The 17,349-nt window shown below is 36.9% G+C and overlaps 1 long non-coding RNA gene across 2 annotated transcripts in view; it reads right to left on the reverse strand.

Annotated features, from left to right (window-relative positions):
• Positions 1-17,349, reverse strand: part of LOC140683697 (uncharacterized) — a 70,629-nt gene that overhangs the window by 47,221 nt on the left and 6,059 nt on the right. Inside the window, exons 2-4 of one of the 2 annotated variants that reach the window (XR_012055028.1) lie at positions 4,897-5,000; positions 3,402-3,481; positions 2,766-3,267 (exon numbers count right to left, since the gene is read on the reverse strand). This is a non-coding gene — a long non-coding RNA (uncharacterized lncRNA). Of the gene's footprint in view, positions 1-2,765; positions 3,268-3,401; positions 3,482-4,896; positions 5,001-17,349 lie in introns of those variants that run through there. The other variant, XR_012055029.1, reaches the window with a different exon arrangement.

Below are 17,349 nucleotides of genomic sequence, written 5' to 3' on the forward strand. Positions count from 1 at the left end.
CAATGTGCCATTTGGGGCATTTGTACTACTAGCTCAGCAATTCCACTGGCAGGAAAGGCCAGTATGAGGTTCTGAAAGTTGTGCTAAGCTTTCTGACAAGTGCAGAGCAATAATGAAATCACATAATGAGCTCAATTTTTTAAACTGATTAATATTATTTAAACTGTTACATTACTTTGGTCATTTCAAATAATTGCTAGTAATGAAGAGTTACTAAAAATTTGTCTTCTCTCTTCCATATAGGTTAGCCTTCACCAAACTAATTACTCTCCATCTCTGTTCCTCTGAGATGGTGCTGACTGTTTTCCTGTGCAAAAAATCTGGCATTTTGAAGTTTGTCAAAGACTGTTACCATAGCCCTAAAAATATGTTAGTTTGTCCTAGTCACATTCCTATAGATTTACTATAGATATATCTGCTTGATTGTCTTGTCCAATGTAGTATATCAGAGCCTAGGCACAGAGGACAATTATTAGTTGCATAGGCAGGATTAATCTTTACAGCTTCAAAGCCCAGTACTTAAAGCCATGCCTTAAAGCTTTACATACCCTTGAGACAAAAAGTACTTGCTTTGGTCTAAAGGCTTCTGTTGTTAACCTGTCAGTCAAATGACTGTTCCTCTTATTTTTTCTGCAGAAAAATGCAGTGTTTCTACTTACAGGACATCATGTATACTGTCTAATTTAATAATGTATTACAGGTTACTTTGCATTCGATGAGATCTCATTGATCTGCCAAATCTATTTTTACTTTGGTGTTCTCCTCTCACAAGATTGTAACATCATCTTTTTATGTTAACTTCTGGCAGTGTTCTTTCACATTAGTTTTACTACCTAGTTTCTCTTTGGTGGTTACAGTAAAATTAAGGAGCATGTCATACACATGTAAGCTGCAAGTCAACACAGCAAAAATTTTTTACTAGCATTTTACAGATAGATTTGAAGAACCTGCTGTGATGCTATTTTCTTTTTGCATAAATTGTCTCAGTAATCAGTGTCACATCATAATGCAAGAAAACAGCTCCAAATATTCTGACAAGTTTCATAAATATTTTTATTTACCCTAAGACAGCATAAATTTTTTTGTCTTTGGGTTTTGGTGTTGGCTTTTTTTTTTTTTTCATTGTTGCTAGTTTTTCCTGGGGGTTTTTTTGTCACTTGACTAGTTCTGACCTTAATTTTTGCATTCATCTTAGCTTAACAGGCAAAAAATATTCTTTAGGTGAGGCTTGGTAATTCAGTGGCAGAATTCAGAAACAGATATAAACCAAATTTAAAATAAATTGAAAAGGACTTTGTCCCTACTAAAAGATAAGATTTTGGAGAGGAAAAAGAATGAATTTGCATGTTTGCATTATGTAACAGAAGCCCTTCTGATTTGGCAGAGTACAATTGTCATATGTTCATCTTTCAGTTCCTTTGTTAACTTTCTCCTCTAACTGTTTTCTGCCCCCAAATAATATTCTGTAAGTTTTCTTTGCTGTGAACTCTGTCCTCTTCAGTTCCTCAGTTGTTCAGTTTGGGGTCCTTGGCTGGAATAAAGGTGTATCATTTTTTCTAAGCACTAAGTTATTTAGTCTAATGCTGAAGAACTTTTATATATTAGAGTTTAAAGTAGTTCCTCAGGGGTATCAGGATCCACAATGCAGTTTACTTGAACTGAGAATCTGGGTACTAGCTTTGTATAGAAGCTAAGAACATAGGCCAAAGACTTTATTAGGGCATGTTTTTGTGGTGAGTGGGAGATTCCAAAGGGAGGTTTCTTTCTCTCCTTCTCTCTCTCCCCCATTTGTAGTCCCATTCTGGGGAAAAAAAACTTCAGTCTGTTTTGTTGCTTTTTGTTTGTTTTTTTTTTTCATTTTTCACAAAAATTCAAAAAACTTTGGCCACATCTGTGTCCAGTTTCAGCAGCTGAATGTGCTGTTCTCCTTGATAATGAAAGTCTTAACTGGGTTTTTTTTGCCTTTTTATTTGCCCACAAAGCCATGTAATTTACCTTAAACTCTGTGTTTGTTTTTCATTACTTTTAAATTACTTTCAACGATTTATACAATATGAGTGGGGTTTTGCCAAGCAAGCACAATATGCTTCTGGAAAGCAGCAACACCTCCTTTTTCAATAAAGGTCTGGAAAATTTGCTGTGAAAGATAAAAAGAAAAGTAACTTCAAGTTAAGCTTCTAGGTAATAATAGCTTAAGTTTGTTCCTTGGTTTGAAATATTACACATCTGCTTGGTTTTAGGGCATCTCACAGATCATATACAATTATTTTCTAGCCTTGGACTCTTGGTCAGTCATATGTATATTGCAAGGTATGAGGGGCCTTTATGGGTGTTGCTGGAGCGTGTCAGTATTACTACTATGACGTTATTCTGGTTGCACACAGTGTGGCTACAGCCTCTGTAGTCCTCCGTTGACACTGTGGTACAAAAATCTTTTCATGGTGAGCCACCTAACATATTATCTTCAGTTTAAAATGTAAAGACTCAAAGGCACAGACTGCTGTCTCAGAAGGCACAATTTGTGTCTGATCCTGAAATGCTGACAGTTAATGCAAATCTAACTGCTGTGTCTAAAGAGCTGTATAAACAGTGTTCTTATTTTGGAATTTAAAGACCTCAATTCAGTTAATGTGAATGTTAGGAGTGCACAAACTTGTTTGTTCTGGTTCTTCAAGCTCATTTTCCTTCTGCCCTTTCAAATGACACAAAGGGGACAGACAGGTTCTTTTAAGGATCCTGGGCATAACAATGATGACACTAACCTGTAGTTACAATTAAAACTTTATTTTCTTTGCAGTCTACTATGATTCATATAGAATGGAATTTACAATTAGTATGGCACAGGATTTCTAGAAGAAGAATCAATGCAGTACAATTTATAATTGCATAATACAGCACTTGCAATGCAACTAATCTTAAAATTTATAGTCACTTGGACCCTCTGCAGGTCAAGTCCGGTCTTAATATGTGGTTTGCTATATCAATATAACAATCATGATCTAGACTCGCATTCATATACAAGAATACAAGTGACTCCTTCAAACCTCCAGCAGTGGAGGCATCTTTGGTCATGGGGAGGTGTTGAGTCTCACAGTGCAGCAGCAGTTTGGGTCCAAGTTCTCCACTTAGGACTTGCTGACTTTACAGACAGCCAGCTCTGTGTGCTGTTAAGCTTCCCTCAGAGTCAACAACAGCATCTCCCCAGCCGGGTGCCTGCAGCCTCCAGGGCTGGCAGGCAAGGCAGTAATTTTCATGGTGCCCAGCAACCTTGAGACAGATTGGAAGGGGAAGAAGAAATCTCTTTGCTTTGTCTGCTTGGTTCACTGGTCCTTTGGGACCTGATAATGGGGGGAAGGGAATGAATTCTCTGCTCAGACACAGAGTATGGTAGCTTGACTTACCAAATGCTGTTAGTTAGGCTAACCACAGTCGGGGATACTGGTCACAGACATGTGCCTTCCTTTCCATGAACCTTTTGAGACTGTGAGGGAAATGTGGATGCTGAGAACTGGTCAGAGAAGAAAGTCAGATAAACTTTCCCAGGCATTGCTCTGTGAAGTTTTGGGAAATTTCAGAGAAGGAATTAAAACAATTCTTAATCTTTGCAGCTGGTGTTTTTTTCTCGTAAGAATGTTTACAAAATTAGGCAGTGGTGTGAGGGATATTGATTGAGGACCAATCAGGTCCACCTGTATCGTAACTGTCTATAAAAGTGTGTGGCTTTTAATAAACTTGGCTTTTTTTGCCTTATGTGTTGCTTCATTTAGCTGTCCTAAATACACTAACAACAAGATACTGAATAAAATAAGTAGTTAAGTTTGTTTTGTCTCTTTCCCACTGCTTTTATTCAGTGGGAACAACCATTTTGGTTGTTTTAGGGACTTTTACCTTGCATAGAAATTGGTAAGCACGATCTAGAGGAAAATGACAAGGTGTTAGTTCATCGGGTTCAAGGAAAGCATGCTGTAATGGATTCCACATCATTAAAACAGTATGTTAAAACCTCCTAAAGTTGCTATTTACCAGAGCTGAGCATATCCATTCTTTCTTGGTTTGTAGGTGGGAGGTTGCTTGTTTTCTTTTCTCTACCATCATCCTCCACAGTCAAAATCCTTGCATGTTTAGGTACTGCTGGGAAACAGTAATTCCAATTTTTCTCTGGAGAACAATCCCATTATAAAACTGCACCTCTGTTGGTTGCCACAGGGGTCTGGTCTGCTTAATGGGATTGGACTGATTTACTAATGAAATGTGGTAGCTAACAGCTTACTGGTACTGCATTTCATAGGCTTGGACCACTGCATCTGATTTATGTAAAGCATTACCCTTTTTAACAATGTTGATCCACTTTACTAAATAGCATCTTTAGGATCCCAATACTAACCAAGTTAGTAATAATTTTCTTTTTGACACAATATCAAGCAGGGTAGACAAGAAATAATCTAATTACTAAACTGAGGAATTCTAACTTGAAAATTAGATCTCTAAAGTCACCTTTTTCCAGCATGCAATAAATTACTTTTTAGATGTTCATGGCTCCCTGAATCTGGATTCATTAGCTTAGATGTCACCTTTTGAGATGCCTGAAGGTGGCTGAAATGTAGCATGCATGAAGTGCCTTATGCCTGTTGCAGTTACTCAGTTAAGTCTGATGTCCAACTGATTTATGAGAATGCCTTTCTTAAGCAGAATTTAAAATCTTGCATTGTAAAAGAAAGTCAGGGAACCTAAACTGCCTAGCATATTCTTCTACAGCTTTTTTTCTTGGAGAACCCCTAGTGGTGAAAGCCCAGGAGCCAGCTGAGGACTGGTACCTCACTGAGACCTTTTCACAGCTTTTGAACACTTCCCTGAAGAGTTGATCTTTAAAGCTAATTCAGGAGACAGTGCCAGTACCTTGGATGTACATAATTTCTGCTTTAGGTGAATCATCTGTTCTTGATGATTGTTGGCTAACTTCCTCTCCCATGTTGCTTCTTGTTTTCTAAGAGAAACAGCTTCTGTAATACAAGAATTTCTTTTATTAAACACCATTGCAATAATGAAGTTCTTTCTGTCCCTAGGGATTCAGTTTCTTCTTGCTGCCTTTTTCCACAGAATTGTATTACAAAATAAACATAAGAGTGTAAGGGTGCTGCCTTCTCAATCTAGGGAGTTCCCAAAGATTTAATGCTTTCTGATATATCAAGGCTTTTTTTTTTTGTTTTGCCTAGATTTTTTGCTGTGCATGACATTTTGATGAAGCTCTGTAACAGTCTTGAAAGATTATGAAAGTACGTGAATCTTGCTAAACCTGATTTTTCACTATCATCTCTTTGCAGAGACTAAGTGCGGTAAAATGATATATATCAGCTGAGGTTTGTGGAGGGAGGTAGTTGTCTTTTATTACACTGGTTTATAGTCAGCTTTTGGTCACATGGTGACCACACAAGCTTTTGGTCACATGGTGACCTCAGAAGGCTTATGTGCCCAGACACTCATCAGATTTTTTTTCCAGCTATATTAGTTAATCTAATAAAAGAAATTACCTCTCCATAGAAACACTGCCTGACTTGCAGCCTTCAAGGTCTAAATGTACAGCAACATGGCAACCATTATCAAGTCTGAACAACATGCTTTTCTATGTAATCACACCAGTTCCCTCCTGTCTTGTTTGCCATATGCACCTTTCTTTCCAGGTCTAGGGGGTTTTATACTCAAGATGTAAAGTTCTCTTTCATCAATGTGAATTTTAAGTAAATTGGGAAACAAAATGTATCTAAATTGAAATGGAAAATTTTGCTTTGCAGTGCCTCTAGCATGTTTCACCACCAATTTAGAGCATGTTTTTAGTAAGTGAGACCCATATTTATAGCTCTGGGAACCTAAAGGTCATCCACGTTTCAGGTATAAGCAGGTGTAATCTATCACCATGTCATGTTTGCTTTAAAACTAATTTGTGTGCATGAGCAGTACAATGCTTCATGGGACAACATTTATTTTTGCCTTCCAGTTACTGAGTGAGGGATACTAGAAACTTGTCTATGAGATCTACTTTATGCAAGATTATTTCCTATTTGAGATAATGATTACACTTAAAAGCAGTTTAACTAATGAAGTGTTAGAATGCCTCAGTAGTGGTCTCTTTACTTGCCCTGTTTCTCCACAGATCTCTGTTTTCATGTAAATAGGTTTTACAGAAGCATTCATGATTGTTTTAAAGAGTTTAATGTTGCTTACAAAATTCCAATTTCCCTTCACTTTTCTACTGTAAATGCTGGGCTTTTTTAAGATCTACTGAAATATTTCACTTGAACTTTCAAGGGAAAAAGAGCCCTTTGAAAGGAAATTATTGATCTTAATGCAGGAATAATGAGGCATCAATAGCTCTGTTGAGGCAGTGAGTAACCATAGCTCCAGAAGGATGCTAAAACATAAAACTTTCTATGGTTTAAAACTGTGGGATTATGTTCATCTTACTCAAGTACTATGGTGTCCACCTATGTTTGCTAGCTGTATGCACTTCCAAGACAAATTTTGGCTTAAACAGGTAAAATATTGTAGGGGTTTATATTGCTTCTCTTCAGAATTCTTTATGTGATTATTCTGAGGTATTTGAGGTTAAATATTTAATATATTTCCTTATCTTATAAATGTGTGTGTTTGTATATAAGATGTATCAATGTGACAAATCTGTCTAGGCAGTTAAAATAATCAAAAGGAGGGAGCCAGCAAGACACTTTTGCTCTGGTGGCTTTCATGCTGTCAACAACTCCTGTAGTACCTCTGCTTCATTAGCAATAATTTTTTTTTTTTTTGCAAGCAATTTAACGCTAATGGCTGTTCAGTATGTCAGTTTTTGTTTAACTGTGATCTAATTAGTTATTGAGAAACCTGATTTTTGTAAGAGCAGAAAATATAGTCATAGTACCAAAAAATACACATATTCATAAACTGTGTGCGTTTACTTTTCTATTAAAATATGCAAGCACTCCTCAAGTCTTCTAATGATTATCTGAAGAAGTCAGATTTCTGTGTTTTCAGTTATGGAAATTACAGTACTCTCATAAGTAACATATAAACCTCCAGCTGCAGCCTTCTCCAAGTACTTATGGCATTTACTATGGCTCTTGAAAATTATATATTAAATGAATGTTGGTTAGTTGCTAGTAGGTTATCCTTACCTTACCTATCCTTACCTGGGTATCAGTACTCTTCTGATTCATACCTCTTTTGTTGGTTGGGAAGTTACAGCATTCCTAATGTTAGGACTTTTATATACTTAATGCCACCTCATGATTCTGAAGTTTTGTCTTATGATTGCCAACATGTAGCTAATCTTGATTATAAATGAAAATCTGGAGTTTGACTGATGTAGGAAAAATTACTTTTATTAATTGGAGTGGCAAGTGCCACTCCAGTTCACATTCCCTCCCTCCCCTCAAAAATATCACATTACAATCTTACAGTCCAACTCTTGGCCTGACACAAACAAACAAACAAAACCAATTAAATGAAACAATAGAGAAACTTTCATTTTCTGGAAACATTTGAGCCAGGTGTTCTGCATTGTCTGTGTCTCTACTATAGTATCTCCTATGGGTTTCTCTTAACATTTCAGTCTCTTTTTTCATATCCACTTTAGGAAATTTCATCTCTTCATATTCAAGTAATTGAAATGTAAGGCTAGTGAGGTTTAATCCTTTTGCTTCGTAGCTACATGAGTGACTTAAATTTTATACTTCTACAAAAGTGCTTGTAAATGAGAGACACCTTTTTTTAAATGTAACACCTTGTGGTGTTTGAATTTTATGTCTGAATATGTTTCAAGCCTATTTCTGAAAGGAGTTCCTGGAAAATTTGTTATCATAGAACAAGCAGATTTGGAAGGAACCCACCAGGATCATCAAGTCCCACTCCTGACCCTGCACAAGAACCCCAAGAGTCACACCATGTGCCCAAGAGTGTTCAAACACTTCTTAAACTCAGGTGCTGTGACCACTTCCCTGGGGAGCCTATTACAATGCCCAAAACATCCTCTGGGTAAAAGACCTTTTCCTGATATCCAGCCTAAACCTCCCCTGACAAAGCTTCATGCTATTTCCTCAAGTCCTGTCACTGGTCATGAAAGTGACAGGTAAGAACATACACATACAGCACTTGTAATATTAATAGATTTAGATTTGATTTTACCAGATGTCTTTTGCTAGTCCCTTAAAAGTAATTCATGATCCGTACACTTGAGATAGAATTTGAAAAGTAGTGGTCTTTATTCCCATAAAATTTCTTATGTTTGTTTGTTTTCCATGTATTCTCAGCCAGCAACTGTTCTATCACAAATCCCAAGAACTTACAGCTTCTCTCTAGAGTAACTGATGATGTTCATCACAAATTTCTTCTGTCATGCCTCCAGCTCATTTGGTCTGCACTTGAATTCATAGCTTCTGGATAGATGGTACAATTAACATAGTAGTTAATTCATACAGTCAGTTCTACTCGATCCTTCCTAAAGATGTTGAGAAAGGAATTTTTCCTCTTAGAGGTTTTTCATTTGCCCCTAGGTTCTAAATCTCATTAGCTTTTTAGCTTAGTAATAACTACCATCACTTAAAACAACACTGATGCAGCTAATGGAGTTTTTGAAGTGTTTGTTTTTCTTATTGTCAATGTGGGATCTAAATAACTCAATATGAAAACAACAAGGAGTGTATATACTGAAAAATATGAAGTAACTTTTGTGACCTCCCTGTAAGAGTGCCCTCGCTCCATTTTGCATAGTAAAGGTGCAATTTTTGGGTAGTCTCAGTGTTAAGGGGTGGGAGTGTTTAAATTAAAAGGAAAAATCGGGTACTTAACTGGAACAATTCTCATGTGTTCTGCTGAGTATTTTTTAGGGTCAAATGTCTGATTGAAAAAAGCATATTCTTCACAGTGTCGTGAAAGTATGTCACATATGACAGTAATTCTTACTACCTATACATGGTCATTCTAACTTGCTGTTCTTGAAAATATGTTTATTTTTAAACATTCAACTTAATATCATGCAGTACTGAATTGGCATTTGTTCAGTCTTGAGACAAAGAATCTCAAAGTTTAAAAAAAATATGTTAGTAGTCACACTATACTGTTAGCACAGTAATCTCAGAATTTGGAAATTGAGGAGTTAGCTTTATTATTAGACTCATCTGGAAAATATTCACTTCCTGAAAGATATACTACATAAAGTCTTGCAATGCTACTTAATATCTGAACTATTGAAAAAAAAAATGTTATGTAATTTGAGTTTAATCTTTTACATACTAGTTGTAAGGGGCTGTAATTCAGAAAGCATGAGTAAAATTTTAAATTAAATGAATACTTCTTTTTTCATATCCTTTGGATTTTCACCTGAGAGCACTCATTTCCCTACTGAATTTTAAAGTGCCAGACCCCTTTTTGGGATTAGAAAATATTTATTTTCTGGATTTTAAAAGATTTATTTATTTTAAACTTCTAACACAATTGAAATATTGAAAGAAATGGGGCTTGGAGCCTTCAGAAGGAGAGGGTTTTTGAGGGGCTGTATAAAAATAGTATGCCCTACTGAAAGAGCAGAAAAATTAATTGGTGGCCTCAGAGCTGCAGTCATCAGAGGACTGTGTTCCTTTCCCTGACAGATATTGAACTGTTGCTGGTCAAGCTGTTTGGATATTGAGGTTGGTATTTTGCCTACAAAAGTTTATGTAAAAGCACTGAACAACCCTGATGACAAAAATTATTGCCTTAAATGTAGTGATGATCAAAATGTCAGAAAATTTACTCCTTTTTCTCTGAAAAAGAAATTTTGGTAAAATCAATGAATCAAATTTCTGAATTTAGAAATACAGTGTTAGGAAACCCATTCTTGATCCTTGATGATGTTGATCAACAAATCTGTGTTATTAATGACAACTTCAAAGCCCTCATATGCTGTGTAATACCTACACTTAAGAGCAAACCTACTACTGGAAGGGGCTGCCAGGGAGATGGTAGAGTCACCATCCCTGAAGATGCTTAAGAAAAGAATGAATATGGCAATTAGTGCCATGGTCTAGTTGAAAAGGTGGTACTAGGTCATAGGTTGGACTTGATGATATCCAAAGTCTTTTCCAACCTACCTGATTCTGTGATTCTACAAAGATCTACCCTCCCTCTCTGTTGTCCCCAAGCAGCGCTGAAGCAAGGCAATTTTGAGGTTATTCAATACTGTCATTTCCCCATTTGTGACTGTAGCAGTCTCCTCCTCACATTCCTTGTATAATCTAAGCTAAACTTGGATAATTCCTTGCAACATAAATTAAATAGGGCCAAACAGTTATAAATTTTATTTTTATTTTTATTTGCACTGAATAGAGATTTAATTGTTTTAAAGAAAACTGCAGCCTTGTACAGGGAAAAGTTTGGGGCTGGGATTTTTTTGTTCATTTCTGGGGTTTATTTGGGTTTTTGTTTTTTGGGTTTTGGTTTGTTTTTTTTCTTTTTTTGCCTAAAAGCAACCACTGAGATGCCTTTTTTTTTTTTCCCTTTCAGAGTTTGGAAAATTAATGTCATGGGACAGGAAGCAAAACAAAAGTTGAAGCTGGAATTGGTGGTCTCGATCAACGAAGAGTTGGAGCAGACACATCTCAAAAAAAGAGATAAAGGTAAATGGCTAAAGAGTAAAAGCGGTGTATTTAATTTTAGGAAGAAAACAGTACCAGAATTTTTAGATCTAGCTAATCAAGGAAGCAGACTGGTCTTGAAGTTTAGCATCGTGCAACAATGAGGAGAGAGCTTTTCTGTAACCAAGTTGAACTAATGTCCTTCCTTCTTGTATCCTGTTTGCCTTCAGTTGTGGCTGAAGTTGCCCTGATTCATGACAGCTGGTTCAGTATTTTTGAGCTTGTGATCACAGCTGGTTTGAGTTAACTGATTTAGAACTAAAAATGGGAAAATTAGTAGTAGGAAAAAGGAAGAGTATTCTGTGGAACAGGAGGGCATGTTGGGAAGGATCAATAGATATTACATATGTTTGAATATTGAAACAGAGCAAGGAGATACTTGAGAATAGTGTGCTGCTCAATAACCCTACCAGTCCTTTCTATTCATGAGTTAAGAACAAGAAATAGAGCTTTTGCAAGTTGTATTAAGATACAAGGAGGCTGGGAACAGTCCCTTTTGGTGACAGAGTAAGAATGAGAAAAACCAATGTTTATCTAGCTGTGTGGAGACTCTTTCCTTACAAACCTGCTGGTTCTCAGGGTATTACTCATTTTTACTTGGTAGGTTATGAGTTGTAAATAGAATTTTGGGGTTTTTTGTTTGCTTGGGTTTTCTGTTTCTGTTGTAAGTGGAGTTAAGGCAGAGTGGGCAGTGGTGAGGACAATGTGTTCAGTCACTGTAAGTTGTTGTGGTCAAACAGTTGCTCCAAGTGAGCCATAAGACAGATGCATTTCAGCTCTTGCTGTTGAGCATGGAGTTCTGCCATGTACAAAAGAAAAGGCCACAGAACGGCAGCTTGGGTTCAGTGCTATTCTGAGGTGGGAATAGGTTTTTTTTGGCTCCCTATGCAAGGAGTGCAAGTGCCAGCTGTCACTGCAACTTCTCTGTTAAAAGCAGATATTCTAGTTAGGCTCTTAAAAGGGAATTTGAGTAGTATTTAGCATATGGATATGCCAGAATGAACATACATTGTGGACTCTAGAACTATCATTTGATATGCTAATGAGATACACGTTCTTGAACAAAGCAAAGGCGTGAAGTTGTTGCTGTTTTGAATCAACTGCAGTTCTTTCAGACAGCTCAGTAATACTTAAGACGTGCCAGGCAAAATCCAACAAATTTGAACTGGGCGTCTTTTGGTTTAAAGCTGCTTTTTTAGAATATGCTTAAGAGTGTTTTAATCTTTGACATATGTTTTTGCTCTTGTCAGGTTATCTTGCAGAATGGTAATTTAATGAAACTTTTTAATATGGATGAATTTTCCTCCATGTTTTCTGGTGGGCTGATGTTGAGAAGCTGTTGAGCCAATGTGTCCTGTTTTGATGCCATGCTTTAACTTCTTTGCTAAAGATCAAAAGACCAAGTAAGTTGATAGGCAGACCACCGTGTTTTGACTCCAAGAAAACAGAACAAAAGTTTAAGAAAATGTTGTGATTGTAGTCTGTATGCTCCTGGAGCTGGCTACCCAAATAGTATGAGTGAGCACTTCAAGAAGGCTGAGATTGAGAAGCTTGCTGCCAGTTCTGAGGAACTCAGAGTGTAACTAACTGATTTCACATCTCTGTGACAGGGTATACAGCCACCACTTTATAAACAAAGTGAAAATTAGATCAAGATTTGCACAAGGTTGTGGTGTCATTAAATTATTTCACCGATTTCCCTGCTACAGTCAGTAGAATTTATCTACTCTGTTGTGGTTTGAAGCATTTCTGTTGTTTAAAAGATTTACCTCTCCTAAGTCTCCTTAGGCCTCTCTCCAGTTGCAAGATCATTAGCTGAAACCTTCTAAGAAATAATCCAGTTCTGGTTTCTATTTTCAGTATACAGTTATGTGAAAAAAATATTTGTTTGTTGACTATTTACTGTGTATGTACACAGAGGCACCCATGTTGCTTGTGACTTCCAAAAATGCTGAAAATTAACATATAGTTGAAATGACATGATTCTGTGATATCAAATAATATGACTTACTAATAGGATCATTTGCTTTAGTGAAGAACTCTCCTTTTTTACACCTTTGCTCATACATTTTGAGAGAGAATGTGCATCAGCACAGTAATATGAACACAGGGGTTAAAATGGAGCTTATTCTATAAGAAGTTACTACAACTGAGGTGTAAGACAAGTCAGTCATTTGAGAAAAACACAGCTGTGGGCTGTGTACAACCCAAACTTTGCTTCATCACTTGCATTTTAACTCCTGTCTGGCATGGTTACTAATTGTGTTACCAAGACAAACTCTATGACTGGATGAATATTATCCTAAAGTGCGCATAAAATCAAAGAAACTAAATTGTTAGTTAAAATTTCTGCTTATTTTATGCAATGAGGCATGTGATTGGCTTCAGTCACTTTTGGTTGTTTTTCTCAGTAGGTTTGAACTTTCATCATGATTACCCTTTTATTGGAACAATTCTAAATAATTTGGGGCCGCACAGCACATGAAGAGTTAATGCTTTCTTTTTATTTTTAGTATGCTAGAACTATCCGTTCCACACTACAGCATGAGCTGGCTTTCCTTGGTCACATTCCTTACAGTTCATCTGCCTATAAATGTTTTTAGAGTACATCAAATGATGATGCTAAGATACTGTTGTGTGAAGTCATTAACAATAAAAATCAAACATAAAATGTTATGGTTTGTTTTGCCCAAACACATTCCACTACTACTACAAAATTTACTAACCTCTATTTTTAATAAAATCTTATTTGGAAGTTTTTTTATCTAAAATCAGCATTTGTGAGAGTTGTTGATAGTGTCTGTGAGGGAATTTTTTTCTGGTAATATGACTTGTGGTTTGCGGAAAGCAAAGAGCAAAAGTTTATTTGTGATTAGGGCAGGCAGTGTGAAATGTCTCAGACTTGGGGAGAATCTTAATATGTTTTCCAAGACACTAGGAAACAAAAGAGCCTGAAAGAGAATATATTTCTGTTCACCTAGCAAGTTATATCTTCTGAGAGGTGGGTGATTTTCACTTGATAATCTTAATCCAAAACACATTTTTTGGGGGATTTTGTGGTATAAAGCACTGTACATTTACAAAGCAGCAGGGGTTACTACGTCTTGCTTTACCTCAGTAATTATTGATATAAAAATACTAACAAACTTACAGCTGCCTGCAGTTCACAAACTACAGATTTTGCAGCAGGCTTTCTGAACATACTTTACAAGTAATGCTTCCACTGGTGGAGCCTTGAACTTAAACTGCTTTTAAGCAAGAGCCATAGATCTTGTGATCCCACAGTGGAAAAAGAAAACAGGTGGTAGGGCTAGATGTAATGGCCCTTTCCATTTTTACCAATGCTCTGACAGCTTGCCCTAGGAAGCTTTCCCTTTAGAATAGAGATTAAATAGTACACAGAACTGACCAGGCATATACAGTGCGTGTCAGCCAGCCACTGACTCTTACCATAAATCTTTAAACCATAAATTAAGAGATGGTCCTTTACTTGTTTATGTTTATGTTCTTTACTTGTTTTCCTTAAAAAAAAAATTGCTTTCAGTGTATGACATGTTTAATTCAGTAACACTGTACTTAGATTTGTGTTGTCTGACAACATCTATGCATGGCTTTAAAAAAAAACTATTGATTCAATTTAGTATCTCTGTATTCTTTACCAGATCCAGACCAGTATCTAAACAGAGCTGCATATGCCCACAGTCTTGTATGTAGTAATACTTGCATATTTAGTATCAGTATCTTCTAACACAGTTCCTTTTCCCTTATGGTAGAAAAGGTTTTGAAATGAGAATTTTGTATGTGTTTGAGTCAGTATAAAGAGCTTTGCACTGGTATTGTTCTCATCAACAGCCACTCAGGGATGAGCAAAGCGCCGTGTCACTGGCAAAAACCTAGAAAGAAAGAAGGAACATAAAGAAAGAAGGAACAAGCAGAAGTGATGCTACTTCATCTGGATCACCACAGCAGATACTGTGTTAGGACCCTTCAACACTCAAATGAGCACTGCATCCACATTTGGATCTTCTCTGTAAGAATGCTCAGGAAAATGAGTCTTAAATACCTATGCATAATATGTCACTTCTGGCATGTCAGTATCAAAATCTTGGTGGGTTAACCAAGCTTTTTCAAAAAAGAATGTCCACAGACCTCACTGCTTTTATATTAATTTCTTCTGTGATGAAGCCTTTTCTTCAAACTCTTGTGCTAGTTACTAAGTATAGCAATGATGGTTTACATGAGTTATCTCAAATGAGTATTTAAAGGGTTATACTCTTGATTCAAATCATACTGATTTTATCCTTTAGTGGGGTGACTCAAAATGCCTTTGTCAGATGTCTTTAACCTCTCCAGCTGTCCTGTCAGTGAGGATGAGTCAGAAACTGGAGTCCTACAACTAGCACTCCCTAAATCTGGAAAGCTCAGCTGTTGCCATTACTGATTTGGAAGCTTGAAGCAGGATGGGGACTGGTGTATTACTGAGGTTACAGCAGCTTTTCAAGAGTGCTCCTGCATCTTTCAGAGAAGAGAGGAAAGTCTCACTGTCCTTTGTTTATTCTACACTGATAGTGAAAACAGTATTTTCAGGGGAACTGAGCTGACAAGGCTATAATAGACACAGTGACTGTGGTAACTTCTGAGGCTGATAGTATGGAACACTTTGTTCACTTCCTACATTGGCATTTGGGCCAAGGTGCTGAACTTGTAGAACATGTGTGGTACAGGATGTGATCAGTCTGTGGTCCCCTTGAGTCTGAAAGAAAGGTGTCAGATCCAGGCAGAGAGGACTCCATTAAGAACAGGGCATTCCTACTGCTTGGAAGACATGTGTGTGTGTGTATATATATATATATATATATATATATATATATATATATATATATATATGGCATACACACACACTGAATTCATGTGTTCAGCCCTGAGATATCTATACTGTGTCACCCAATGCTAATGGGACAGACAGGTTCTTTTAGGTATCGTAGGCAGAATGATGATGATGATAACCTGTAGTAACAATTAAAGCTTTATTTTCTTAGCAACCTATTATATTAGTATATCAAAGATTTTATTGCTGGATTTCTAGAAGCAGAATGAAGGTAGTCCAATTTAGAAGTAGCCTAATACAGCATTTATAACACACCCTAACTTACAATTATAGCTCTGTGTGCTATTAGGCTTCCCTCAGGGTCAACAACAGCACCTCCCTGGCTGGGTGCCTGGGGCCTGCAGGGCTGGCAGGAGAGGGAGTAATTATCCTGGCGCCCAGCAACCTTGAGGCAGGTTGGGAGGGGAAGAAGAAATATCTCTGGTTTGTCTGCTTTGGTTCAGACCTTCAGGGCCTGATAATGAAGGAAAGTGAACAAATACATTATCTACTTGGTTACAGAAAGCAGCTGCTTGGCTTATAGAATGGCTTTGGTTATGCCCATTACATAACGTAGGGTCAGGAGCAGGGGGTACTGGTCTCATACTCATTATGGTTTTCATAGCACTGTCCTATGGATGTTAAGTAGAAATACTCTTCCTCACAGTGAGAATAAGAAAATACTCCATAGAAAGTCATTCTGTACAAACTGTAGTTAGAGTAAGTTGCATTTGTGGCCTTTGCTGCCTTGAAGCCTTCCAAAGAGGTGCTCTGCACTTCATGATCACCTGGCAACTGCATATACAACAGAGTGATTTTACCCTTTTCAACTAGACATAGTTATAAACTCTAATGGTAATATATTTTCCCCCCTGTTCCAAAGAAACTCCACAGATCTAACAGCAAATTTTTAATTTGTACTCTTAAAATTTCTTTTAAAATTTCAGGTCTATAGGCATAATGAAATAATGCTTTCCTGAGACTTTGTTGATGGTTACTATGGCTGCATATTCGAGTAGATTTGTGTTTTGGTTTTGCTTTCAGGGTAATAAGGCTATTACACAAACAATGCTTTCATTTTACTTCCACAATATCTACTACAGCCTTCAACAGAAATGTACACGGAAAGGAGATTTAGTTCTAGCATTTTCATTGTTATTTCTTAAATGCAGATTTTACAGCGGTAATAATAAAATTTTCAACTGTTTTTGCTTTTTTTTTTTTTTAGCTAGCTGGATTTTGAGTAGTCTGCTGAGTAGTTGTGAAAAGCAATTAGTCTGCATAACAAAGTTACTAAGCCTGAGATCTGCTTTAGTCACAATCTATTTTCAAGTACTTTAAGTACTTGAAAACAGAATTGTCTTGCTTTTATTGTGCTTCGCCTCTCTTCATAAATCCTTTGCTGGGAGGAGAGAAACTCAAGGTATAGTGTACCCTAACTCAAGTTTCTTAGCTCTTCACTTCGCTAGGTCATTGCTTTGGCTGGGACGCTGCAACTGCTTTTGGATCTGAATTACTTGAACTGGATTATAGAACTGATACAGGATAAAAACTTGCTCTCCCACAGGTGTCTAAAGAATTATTTTAGTGTGTGTGTTTTTTAATCCAATTTGCCTTGACCTAATAGTAATTGCAACCTAATGCGGGAGGTACCACATTAGTAAGGGAGTGAAAAGCATTGAATAACACTGCATTGTAAGGGGAGACAGAGTGAGGAGAAATTGTTGAACTAGAGCCTTTCATATCCTTAGGATTCCTGAAGTGTTCTCTCTGTGACGGAGCAGCACTTAGCTGAAGTTAAGAATAGCAGTTTCTTAACTAAAA

This window comes from Taeniopygia guttata, chromosome 3 (genome assembly GCF_048771995.1).
Source record: "Taeniopygia guttata chromosome 3, bTaeGut7.mat, whole genome shotgun sequence".
NCBI lineage: Eukaryota > Metazoa > Chordata > Aves > Passeriformes > Estrildidae > Taeniopygia > Taeniopygia guttata.